The 13354-nt window shown below is 43.5% G+C and overlaps 1 pseudogene; it reads left to right on the forward strand.

Moving 5' to 3' along the window:
- The first annotated feature begins 12916 nt into the window (after window positions 1-12916).
- Window positions 12917-13033, forward strand: LOC126093191 (5S ribosomal RNA; annotated as a pseudogene).
- The last annotated feature ends 321 nt before the right edge of the window (window positions 13034-13354 follow it).

Below are 13354 nucleotides of genomic sequence, written 5' to 3' on the forward strand. Positions count from 1 at the left end.
GTGTGATTCGTTCCGATAAAATAATGAGAAACATCATATTCGGGGCAAAAGAATAATTGTAACTTGCGTATAATGAGAGTAGGCTATTTGAAGGCAGCGACACACTGAAGATCCACCCAAAACGCATTATTCTTGGTACAATTTGTTATAATTAAATTTTACTTAGTAACATATCTACGATTAATTTTTTTTTTTTTTTTTTTTTTTTTTTTTTTTTTTTTTTTTTTTTTTTTTGCTCCTTCTTCATTTACGCTTCGTAATTCACATGTTGCAAAGACCGACCTTGGGGTTTTACTAAAATGTGGGAATGATGAAATTATATTTATCTTATGCAGAGAAGTATTCCAAATTTCTAACGTACTGTTTGTAATGGAACTTTTATAAGCCTGTGTCCTTATTGATTGGACATGGTACTTTCCTTTTCGTGGACGATGGAAGAAATGTGCGTTTTAATAGAGCTAACGTGGTAATTTTATGCTCGCCCGTTGGATATACAGTGTGATTTACGAACCAGAAACATCCCTCAACTGTCGCTGTAGTGCGTTGCGATCGCGTATACCACGTTGAGGCCCACGTACCGTATGCACAAGTCGCATCGTTCCTGAGCGTTCAGCGGCACGTTGAACTTGGCACGCTCAACGTTAACGTTCGACAGTACGGTCCGTGTGCCGACGGCTTAAGCCGCCGCCATATGGACCGTGCGTGCATTCGACCGTTGAGCGTGCCGAGTTTCTAACTCATAGAGCGGAGAAAGCACGTTGGGGAGTCTCTCCGAACGTGCAAAGCAATATCTAGCATGTCAGATATTCTGAAGGTATGTTTTAACACAGACTATTGTGATGGGAGAAGAACAGATACGTCACATGATGCAATCTCTCTCTTCAGCATGGAGTCTTGAGAGGCCATATTGCCTTTCATTTGACGTCGATATGTGCCATTTCTAAGCACCAGAAAATTGAAGGTCTCTCGAAAACCCGTCGTTAATCGTACAATTTGTCGTAATAAAACGTCATATTGGTGGTTAAAAGTTTTATTGTAACTTGCGGATTGTGTAAGAATGCCGTTTAAATGGGGACGTCACATTAAGGATCCACCAAAAACGCGTACAATTTGCTATAATTAATTGTCAGTTTACGGTTAAAGGGTTGAGGAGATGGAAACAAGCAAAGTATGCCGGTGTGTCATTCATTATCGGTGTAGCGTAATGAGTAGAGACGTAGAAATATAAGGCGATAGCTGACGTTTTGCTGGTTTGGGTGTGATTGGCCACAAATATTTTTGTTTTCTAATAGATTCTGATACTTTTTTAGTTTAATAGAAGTATATTTTATAATACTCGATGTTATGTAAATATAAGTGCACTCGCTGAGGAATAAGCTTTCTGATTGGCTTTATCTATACGAAACTTGCAGTAAAATATTTTGCACTTCGTTTCAAGTTATGAATTTCAGATGTTGTATAGATTCTGCCACTGAATAGCAACAGAGATCAAATAACAACTTAAGGTTTTACTAAAAAGCGAGAATGATGAAATAATTTTTGGTATATGGAGAACTACAGTAAATTTGTATCGCATATTTGTGAGCCGTCGTCCTTATTGGCTGGACATAGTGCTTTCCTTTTTGCCTCATATCGTGTTCCTGGACACTGAAACTTTTGTTTTTGTACCTTACAGACAGAACAATATAACTAGTATATGGACAAGGGAGAAAAAAATGGTTCAAATGGCTCTGAGCGCTATGGGACTTAACATCTGAGGTCATCAGTCCCCTAGAAATTACAACTACTTAAACCTAACTAACCTAAGGACATCACACACATCCATGCCAGAGGCAGGATTCGAACCTGCGACCGTTACGGTCGCGCGGTTCCAGACTGAAGCGCCTAGAACCGCTCGGCCACACCGGCATGCGGACAAGGGAGAAAATGTGCATTGTAATAGAGCTAAGCTAGGAGACCATGACTTTATTTGTCGTATGTATCTGAATGTATGTTTTCGTCTTTAGTATTTCACCCCTGCAGCCTCTTCTAATAAAATGAATTTAAGAAATCTTACGGCCTACTATTCTGTCCCATTTTGTAGTTAATGCTTTCCATACATCTATTTTCTCGCCGATGCTATGCAGAACTTTTTTTCTTAATCTTTTCAGGCACCACTCAGTTTTCAGCGTCCTTCTGTAACTCACATCTCAAACGCTTCAATCTTGTTCTTTTAGTGTCAGTTACTTTTTTTTTTTTTTTACGAGAAAAAGGCACAGTGTGCGAGTGTGTCAACCAACTGCCGTTTCGTCGGTGGCTCAGATCGTTCATCCTGCAATACGAGCGAAAAATTTGTTTGGCTTTATGGCCAGAGCAAGGCTTCATAAGGATCTTTAGAGTTTGAGCTTCGAATTTGTAGTGCAGGTAGCTGTGGTCGTTTGTTTAGGTTACTTCTGGAGGACACCGAGTTGATACTAAAACATACAGATTATATTAGATCATTTTATTATAACTTGAACAAGATGAAATACTTATTTTTGTAACATTCGATGACCTCAGGAATGTCATGTGTATTTATTGCTGTCGCTGAACACTAATGTATCACTTGATATAGTACAAGATAATAGTCTTTTTCTTTCAAAGTACAATTGACTATAGACTTTGCTACATAGCTCTAGTCTAATACAACTCTCCCACTGCTGGCTGCAGTAAGACGATGTCGGAGATGATAGTACTCTGGCTGAACGACACTCTCGAGGCCCACTAGAAAGTCAAGCTACGGCGCGTACGCCACAACACGTGACACTGACAAGGGAACCTCCCCATCGCACCCCCCTCAGATTTAGTTATAAGTTGGCACACTGGATACGCCTTGAAAAACTGAACACAGATCAATCGAAAAAACAGGAAGAAGTTGTGTGGAACTATAAAAAAATAAGCAAAATATAAAAACTGAGTAGTCCATGCGCAATATAGGCAACATCAAGGTTACTAGAGCTCAGGAGTGCCGTGGTCCCTTGGTTAGCGTGAGCAGCTGCGCAGCGATAGGTCCTTGGTTCAAGTCTTCCCTCCAATGAAAAGTTTAACTTCTTTATTTTCGCAAAGTTATGATCTGTCCGTTCGTTCATCGACGTCTCTGTTCACTGTAATAAGTTTAGTGCCTGTATTTTGCGACCGCACCGGTAAACCGTGCGATTAGTAGACGAAAGGACGTGCCTCTCCAATGGGAACCGAAAACACTTGATCGCAAGGTCATAGGTAAGACGATTCCTCCACAGCAAAACGCGTCTGATATATTCTATACGACACTGGTGACGGCATGTGCGCCACATGAGAGGAATATGTTACTGACCCACGTAAGTTGTACACTTGGCGAATGGGTAAAAAGATTCTTCTACCTTACCCGATTTCGGTTTTCTCCTGGATGTGATAATCACTCCCAAAAAAGTGTTGAAAACATAAGAGTTTGTCACATAAACTGAAAAAAAAGTTTTACTGGATGGAAGACTTGAACCAAGGACCTTTCAGTCCGCAGCTGCTCACGCTAACCACGGGACCACGGCGCTTCTGAGCTCAAGTTAGCCTTGATATTGCCTATCTTGCACATGGACTACTCAGTTTGTATATTTTGCTCATTTTTTCGTAGTTGCACACAACTTCTTCCTGTTTTCTCGATCGATCTGTGTTCAGTTTTTCAAGGCGTATCCAGTGTGCCAACTTATAACTAAATCTGAGGGGTGTGCGATGGGGAGGTTCCCTTGTGAGTGTCTTACGAGTGCCGGGGACCTTCTCGAGCAGGGCGTGAGTAACTATTTCAGACGAGATTAATCATTCTTGACCGCGTGTTTAAATGCGTACAAGTTCTCGATAGTACACGACAAAATTAAGATCTTTAGTTGGTAACTTTTCAGTTAAACATTGATTTCCTGCGGGCCCTGCAGGGATCCATGCGATCACAAAGTGCGGCGGGCAAGCCGTCTAGTGTGACGTCACGATTTCGTTGCAAGGCCCATATATCTCGTTGGCCCCGGGCACTCTGCTCTGACGTCCGCGTGCTGCACCGGTGCTGTGTGGAACTCATGAGGGCGTGTTTACACCGACTTCGCTCGTTCTTCGCTGCGTCTGGTAGCGAGTGTGCTCGTTTGTGGTTACGTCGCGATGTGCCAAACGTACCTTGGGGCTTCGTTCTTCTGACCATATCTGCAATGACATATTACCTTCATTGTTCTTGCGTCTACTCAGGGACTGTGTGTTGCGTTGTCCTCATTTATCGTTTCATCATCACCAGTGGAAGGCAACGGGAAACCACCACTGGAATAACTTCTCAAGACGCTCATACGGTGGACCTCTTTGACGGGACTTACCCCTTGACAAGACCTGCTATAAGGCAGAGCACAAAAGTACAAGTACTACTCTCTGTTCTCACACTCCACGAAATCTGCAATGTGATGTCACGTTATTATGACCGTGTGATGCGATGGTCACGACGTATCTTACACGACATGCGTCGCGCGACATAGCGATACAGATAGCCTGTTAGGCTGAAAAAGTTCGCATTTCTGAGAACCTGTTCCGTATGCTCGAACCTTCGCCTCCAGTCCGCAGTGTCGCGCTGCAGTATTCTCAGCTGAGCGGAAAGCACCGGGGTCCGACGCGAAGGCAGTCAGTCATTCAGTCCCCGAGCATCCGCATAACGCAGTAGGCATCGGCACTTGCCCCGCACCGGCAGATATGCCCATTAAAACTGAGTAAAGCCGGCTGCTGAAGGCGGTCTAGACAAAAGGACGCAGCCGTAGGAATGAGCAATAGAGGGACGTTAGGCGTCGGCTCGGGAAGTCGCCCGCCGCCCAAGACAATGGGCCAGCGCCGCTCCGCGCTCCGCCTTCTTGGGTCGCTGGGCGCGGTTTCGCCGGCGCGCTAAGCCTCGCGTAATGAAGCGGCCGCTTTGGTGAGCCCTCGCGGCACAATGTGCCTAATACCGGCGCGCCCGGATTCGCGCCTATATAGTCGCCTCCAGCCCTAATTAAGCCAAGCGCCGCCGGTTTGCAGCGCCCGCTCGCGTCTGGACCTAAACAATTACAATTACTGACGCCGCTGACTGCCAAGTGCCGCTGACCCTATAGCCTAGCGTGGCTCTTTCCTCGCACTCGTGCTTCATTGTCCTTCCTGGAATCCAATTTAGTGGCCACAGCCACAGCTGACAAGAACCGTCAGACCTGTTAATCACGGATTCCGGTGTCTGAAGTGTATTGTAGAGGAATCCGTCCTGACAAGGGAAACTCACCGTAGCACCGCCCTCAGACTTCATGGTAAGATGGCCCAGAAGGTAACCCGTCGAAAACTGAACACAGATCAAGCGTGAAAACAGAAAGAAGGCGTACTGAACTGTGAAAAAAGAAACGAAATCGAAACAGTGGGCGGTCCAAGTGTAAGATGTGCAACATCGAGCAAATCTCAATAGCCACGGTGTCGTCGTTATGCGGTGACGGTGTTCTACATCTACATCTACGAGATTACTCTGCTATTCACAATAAAGAGCCTGGCAGAGGGTTCAATGAACCACCTTCAAGCTGTCTCTCTACCGTTCCAATCTCGAACGGCACGTGGGAAAAACGAGCACTGAAATTTTTCCGTGCGAGCCTTGATTTCTCTCATTTTATCGTGATGCTCATTTCTCCCTATGTAGGTGGGTGCCAACAGAATGGATTCGCAATCAGAAGAGAAAACTGCTGATTGAAATTTCATGAGAAGATCCCGTCGCGACGAGAAACGCGTTTGTTTTAATGATTGCCACTCCAATTCACGTATCATGTCTGGGACACTATCTCCCCTATTTCGTGATACGAGCTGCATTCAACTTCTAAGGCCTCCGATTTTTTTTCTCCAGACTGGAAAGAGATAGAAACATGCGCATTGTTTTAAAATGAGGCCGCCTTCATTGTCAATACGTCCCAGAGATGGCAGCACCGGACGGCAGATGGAATTTTACCGCCAGCGGCGAGAATGAGAACTGTTTTAAATACTTAAAATGGCGACGTTTCCCTTACTTGAACAGCGTGCAATCATTCGTTTTCTGAATTTGCATGGTGTGAAACCAATTGAAATTTATCGACAGTTGAAGGAGACATGTGGTGATGGAGTTATGGATGTGTCGAAAAGTGCGTTCGTGGGTGCGACAGTTTAATGAAGGCAGAACATCGTGTGACAACAAATCGAAACAACATCGGGCTCGCACAAGCCGGTCTGACGACATGATCGACAAAGTGGAGAGAATTGTTCCGGGGGATCGCAGAATGACTGTTGAATAGATCGCCTCCAGAGTTGGCATTTCTCTGGGTTCTGTGCACACAATCCTGCATGACGACCTGAAAATGCGAAAAGTGTCATCCAGGTGGGTGCCACGAATGCTGACGGACGACCACATGGCTGCCCGTGTGGCATGTTGCCAAGCAATGTTGACGCGCAACGACAGCATGAATGGGACTTTCTTTTCGTCGGTTGTGACAATGGATGAGACGTGGATGCCATTTTTCAATCCAGAAACAAAGCGCCAGTCAGCTCAATGGAAGCACACAGATTCACCGCCACCAAAAAAATTTCGGGTAACCGCCAGTGCCGAAAAAATGATGGTGTCCATGTTCTGGGACAGCGAGGGCGTAATCCTTACCCATTGCGTTCCAAAGGGCACTACGGTAACAGGTGCATCCTAGGAAAATGTTTTGAAGAACAAATTCCTTCCTGCACTGCAACAAAAACATCCGGGAAGGGCTGCGCGTGTGCTGCTTCACCAAGACAACGCACCCGCGCATCGAGCTAACGTTACGCAACAGTTTCTTCGTGATAACAACTTTGAAGTGATTCCTCATGCTCCCTACTCACCTGACCTGGCTCCTAGTGACTTTTGGCTTTTTCCAACAATGAAAGACACTCTCCGTGGCTGCACATTCACCAGCCGTGCTGTTATTGCCTCAGCGATTTTCCAGTGGTCAAAACAGACTCCTAAAGAAGCCTTCGCCGCTGCCATGGAATCATGGCGTCAGCGTTGTGAAAAATGTGTACGTCTGCAGAGCGATTACGTCGAGAAGTAACGCCAGTGTCATCGATTTCGGGTGAGAAGTTAATTAGAAAAAAAATCGGAGGCCTTAGAACTTGAATGCACCTCGTAATACAAAACGAGCTGCCCTTCTTTGTACTGTTTCAGTGTCATCCGTCAAACCCATCTGATGCGGATCCTACACCGCACAGCAATACTCCAGAATAGGGCGGACAAGTATAGTGTACGCAGTCTGTTTAGTAGACCTGTTGCACCTTCTAAGTGTTGTGCCAATGAATCGCAGTCTTTGGCTTGCTCGACACACAACATTATCTATGTGATCGTTCCAATTTAGGTTATTTGTAATTGTAATCCCTAAGTATTTCGCTGAATTTACAGCCTTCAGATTTGTGCGTCTTATCGCGCAATCGAAATTTAGCTGATTTCTTTTAGTACTCACGTGAATAACTTCACACTTTTCCTTATTCAAGGTCAATTGCCACTTTTCGCACCATACAGATATCTTATCTAAATCATTTTGCAAGACGTTTTGATTATCTGATGACTTTACAAGACGGTAAATGACAGCATCATCCGCAAACAATCTAAGACGGCTACTCAAATTGTCTCCTATGTCGTTAATATAGATCAGGAACAATAGAGGGCCTATAACGCTTTCTCGGGGAACGCCGGATATTAACTTCTGTTTTACTCGATGACTTCCCGTCTGTTACTACGAACTGCGACCTATCCGACAGGAAATCACGAATCCAGTCGTTCAACTGAGGCGATACTCCGTAGGCACGCAGTTTGGTTAGAAGACGCTTGTGAGGAACGGTTTCGAAAGCCTTCTGGAAATCTAAAAATATGGAATCGATTTGCCATCCCCTGTCGATAGCACTTATTACTTCTTGTGTTTCACAAGAGCGATATTTTCTGAAACCGTGCTATGTGTCAATAAATGGTTTTCTTTGAGGTACTTCATAATGTTCGAATACAGTATATGTTCCAAAATCCTACTGCAAATCGACGTTAGTGATATAGGCCTGTAATTCAGCGGATTACTCCCACTTCCCTTTTTGGGTACTGGTGTGACTTGAGCAACTTTCCATTCTTTAGGTACGGATCTTTCTGTGAGTGAGTGGTTGTATATAATTGCTAAATATTGATCTATTTTATCAGCATACTCTGAGAGGAACCTGACTGGTACACAATCCGGACCGGAGGCCTTGCCTTTCTTAAGTGATTTAAGATGCTTCGTTACACCGAGGGTATCCACTTCTATGTTTCTCATCTTGGCAGTTGTTCTTGACTGGAATTCAGAAATATTTACTTCTTCTTTTTCTTTGGTGAAGAAGTTTCGGAAAACCGTGTTTAATAACTGTTAGAATGTGACCAGGGAGATCCATGTCCAAACCTCCCTTAAGAACCCATTTTTTCCACAAAATTATGAACTGTTCGTCCGATTAATGACGAGTCTCTTCGCTGCATTCATATTTGTGTCTGCGTCGCGGTGTAACATCTGTTCGCAACAGCAAGGTGCAAAGAAGGGACATTCATACGTGCATACCTCCTATTTGTTCTTCACAAGTACCACGTGTTATGATTCTTGCGTTCCCTTTTGGAAGTTTTTCCTCTTGAATTCCTTTGCTGTAACGTAGTTCACACCCGTTTATTTGTTGTTTTCATTTTTGTGAGAGGTCTATGCGGCATCTCGGCTTCTCTCAGTATTCGTCACAGTTACTTGCGACGCTAATACATTCCTACCAAATGTCTCGTATGCTGTAACCAATGTATGACAATTGCCAAAACTACAGAAGGAGAACAGACACGTCAGTGACCGGACGTGAAGTTCAAAATCTTGTGAAAAAAAAAAAGGAGAACGTGGGAGATTTGAGCATGGATCTCCCGCTTTGTGGTACAACAGAGTGATCGCATAACCACGACGCCATGATTCTGGCAATTTGCTCGACGTTGAATATCTTAAGCTTGGACAGTTCCCTGTTTTTATTTTGCTTCTTTTTTTATTGTTCAGTACACCTTCTCCCTGTTTTCATGACTGATCTGTGTTCAGTGTTTGAGAGGCTGTCGATTGGACCTGAGTACGATTGGGAGTTTTCCTTATTAGTATCTGGCTAGCGGCTTTTCATGTGACGGGCTCTCGTTTGCGAGAAAATCGCTTTTCAAGTCGTACACGTACCTCCTGAACTCGTAAAGTTAGTCGTGTTTCGATCACGCGGACGTCTGACAGCAGCTAAGATATACCATTAAATAATGCAAAGTTACTGAAAAACTAGATGCAATGCCGAGCATGTTTAATATCTGCCACGCAAAGTGAGTGATTCTTTGTCCTCTTGATAGTCAAAGTGAATGCAACCCGCACGTGAAACTGCAATCGCTTTAAATGGAACGGCATATTTACACGAACAGCGTGTGAGGAATGAGTACGTCTTCACCTGTGGCATTCCCCGTGAGGTGGTGTCCTCTATTACGTTCGGCAATAGGTGCTTCAGTCTTGGCACGTTGCATATGTAACAACAGCAACTAATCAATCTAGTGACGTCTGATGATGCTATCTCCAAGACGGCTATTGCCGCTGTAATTTATTCTCGCCAGATGAATTACAGTTTATCATAATATATTTAGTTTGTTTGACATTTAACATTTCATTAATTTTTTCATTGTTTCATCTCAATGCAGAAATTTGAAATAAGTCTGCCAAGAACTTTGAAGTAAATCGGACAAGCACTTTTCGAGATGTTTGGTAACGTTTCTCCTTTATATATTTCATATACTCGTTGATATTTATATATTGTGCGTATTAAAAATACATAGCCTATGTCTGGGCTATCATAGAAATTTGAAGTAAATCGGCCTTACACTTTTAGAGATTTTTTGGTAACAACCTTTCACCTTTACATATTACATGAGTTTCAAGTCAGATTATGAAAATTATGAAGACAATGATCCTCCTCTTGTCTTGAAGATAAAGTATGCAAAATTTCATCAACCTCAGAATGAAACTGTGGATTTGCATAAATTACAAACAAACAAACGGACGCTCTGCTTTTTATACTTACAGATAGTCATTTTTGCCGCAGTAATTCAATTAATAAATTAATCATTAAAGCAAATTTTCTTCAGATATGTATTCTCTTTGTTACAGAATAGATGACAGAATCGTCTTAGTCGCCATCACAACAACAGAATTTCGGATGGTATTTGTCGCAGAAGTAACCAAATTAATATTCGTAGAGTATCATGCGCATTTAATCAAAGCTACTGCCCTGCAGGCCCACGGATTTGTCACAAGCGATAGCGAAAATATTCGAAAATATTGTTCTTTCTTCGATCAGCTTCCATGCGAACTACGCGTATTTGATCATTCCTCTGAGAGAAGGTGCGCTAAACGCGAACAGAATTAAAAATGTATTTTTTATGGAATCTTCAATCGAAACGATTTGTCTACTAGTAATTAGCCACGTGGGAGCATTTTTGAATTTTTTCCATGAACGTTTTAACATGCCCCTAAAAATAAACACCATGTGTTTGTCAAAGTAAAATACCTTCCTGTGAGATAAGTTTTACGGTCGAGGTGCATGCTTCTCTTTCACCTACAAAGATCAGATCGTAAAGTGCCTGGTCAGTTTCTCTCCTCACGAATCAAGCAAACGTTTACCAAATATCTGGAATTTTAACTACGAACGGCAAACGGTATAAACATTTGAAGAAAGTTTGCTGTAATAATTGATTTATTAGTGATATTACAATAGCGAAAACGGCAATTTTTGAACAATTTTGCATGACAGATACTATTTTATAATGTTCTTTATGATGTACTACAATAAAAAAAGAAGGTACACGGGCAGGATTTGAATCTGTAGCACCATCGGAACAGCCAGGGATTAGCCACTTCGCTGCTTCTACGTGTGTAACTTTAAAGGTATAGAGCGTACACATAAAAGTAAAATACCGCCTTTTTTTTCTTTTATAAACTAGGGAGCGTCGCATGAAAAGCCGCTTAGCAGGTACTGAGGGCAAATCCTCTACAACATACGTAAAAGGTAGCGAAATGAGTGATTAACAGGTGTGATGGCCCCCTCGTGAGAAGCAGTTCGGAACGTCGGATAGCTTTCAATACGAATATTTTAGCGCTGAAGCCTAATTGTGGTTTATAATTATCAGGTCGAATTCACGAAAGACTGTAACCAATCAGTTACATGTATGTATCTACTACTCAGCGTGCTGGGAGAAGTCGCAGCATCTCGGACGCATGCCTGAGAAGGTCAAGCAGAGAGTGTTAGCAGTCGCAAAATTTTGTTGACTTGCTTAAATTATTTAATGAAGCAGCATGCATCGAGATACAAACGTCACATTCAGGCCACAATGACAACATAAAAGAACACTAAAAAAAGCACAGGGAGATATTAAAACTCTTCTTCACAATCTTGGCATGTGCTGTGCTTTCTTTCCTGTGAAATTAGTGTCTTCTTGTGCTGTTTTCAGTTACATTCATTTCTATGGCCCCTGGATCTTGTTAACTACTGTTCATAAACTTGCAACACTTCATCACTAGAGCCCGGATTTTCATAGGCATATATGGATTCGCAAATTTTTTGAAATGACAAATGTCACTCTCCTGCAGCGTAAAAAGTAACCAGTAATCTGTAACTTCATGATTTCGTCTGTTTTAAGAACCAGCTTTCAGTTAACCTCTTTCATGTGGTAAGCATTCCCATATTCATCTTTGATTACAAACAGGGCCTAATGATGCGGCTTGATGGCTGTGGCTGCGTATTTACAAAATAGAATGAAGTGGTTCGATCCTAGAAAAGATCTACGATGATTTCTTATTATCAAAGTGACAATACTTCGTCTGCATGTTAAGAAGGCGAGGTGTTCCCTTCAACCGACAGGTTCACAGTTCCGAGGGAGGGAAAGGCATATCACTTTCAGCCTCACCACCAAGAGGGTTGGAGCACCGGTTAAGACAACGAAGGGGAAAGATTTAAACCACTGCCCACCCAGCCTTATTTCAGTTTTCCATGCGTTCTCCGAGATACAGGAGACTAATGTGGGAACGATATAACACAGCCACAGTCGATTTCTTTCCCCTTTAAAGTCCAGTTTTGAATCTGTTCCGCCTTGAGTGCCATAGTCCATGGGACCTGAAGTTTTAGTACTAGAGTCATGCCTAGATGAGTAATGTGATGTTAAAATTCGCATAACCACTACGGCCACTCCCCATTGTCAGCTTTGCTACAAACATATGGATTCGTCCCGCACGATTCGGAGCTTCTCGGCTCTTTCTCCCTGCCATCGACCTGAAAGCGGCGAAGAAAAAGTACGCGGAAAATACGTCTCCCAGTGTATAATTAATTATTGTAGCTAGTGAATGAAGCGCTTTGTATATTCAGTGAATCAGAGCAAAGAATAATAATATGCTCATCGTCGCCTCACTGTGTAGCAGACACTGTAGTCAATCGGAGGACAAAAACGCCTTCCACGAGAACACAATGCATTCCTTCGATCTGCCGTCTACAGCGTGACAACAGCACTGAAGGCGCCGAGTGTATTGTCATGTCCACCTCGCAATAGAGAGTTTCGATATTCACTGCCACAAAACCTTCCACCTGAACAAATAATTCTTTTGTGGGCCCAAATATCTTTAATAGAACCCGTCATTGGCGGAGGAAGTTTTTACATCTATTTATTTTAGCTCCACGTGCTGCTCAAGACGTACTGCTCAGCATGTGTGGAGTGATAGGCTTAAAGGCAGGGGGTGGGCGACGACACAGACGCTAACCGAATCCGTACACGAATTTTCGGGCTATTTACAAGTGGTTTCCCTCTCCCACCTCGAGTGGCTACCCAAATCCACCCTCCAAAAAATTTCGTCGTTCCGGCAACGGCCTTGCCGCAGTGGATACACCGGTTCCGTCAGATCACCGAAGTTAAGCGCTGTCGGGCGTGGCCGGCACTTGGATGGGTGACCATCAGGACCGCCATGTGCTGTTGCCATTTTTCGGTGTGCACTCAGCCTCGTGATGTCAATTGAGGAGCTACTCAACCGAATAGTAGCGGCTCCGGTCAAAGAAAACCATCGTAACGCCCGGGAGAGCGGTTCGCTGACCACACGCGCCTCCTATCCGCATCCTCAGCTGAGGATGATACGGCTGTCGGATGGTCCCGACGGGCCACTTGTCGCCTGATGACGGAGTGCTTTTTCTACGATGCAGGATGAGGCTGTATAGACAATGTGTCCAAATACCTTGATTTGCGACCTATGGATGTATGTTACACTTTCATACAGAGTAATAGGTCTTTGAAAGCATTCGATGT

Source organism: Schistocerca cancellata, chromosome 7 (genome assembly GCF_023864275.1).
Source record: "Schistocerca cancellata isolate TAMUIC-IGC-003103 chromosome 7, iqSchCanc2.1, whole genome shotgun sequence".
In the NCBI taxonomy this organism is placed as follows: domain Eukaryota; kingdom Metazoa; phylum Arthropoda; class Insecta; order Orthoptera; family Acrididae; genus Schistocerca; species Schistocerca cancellata.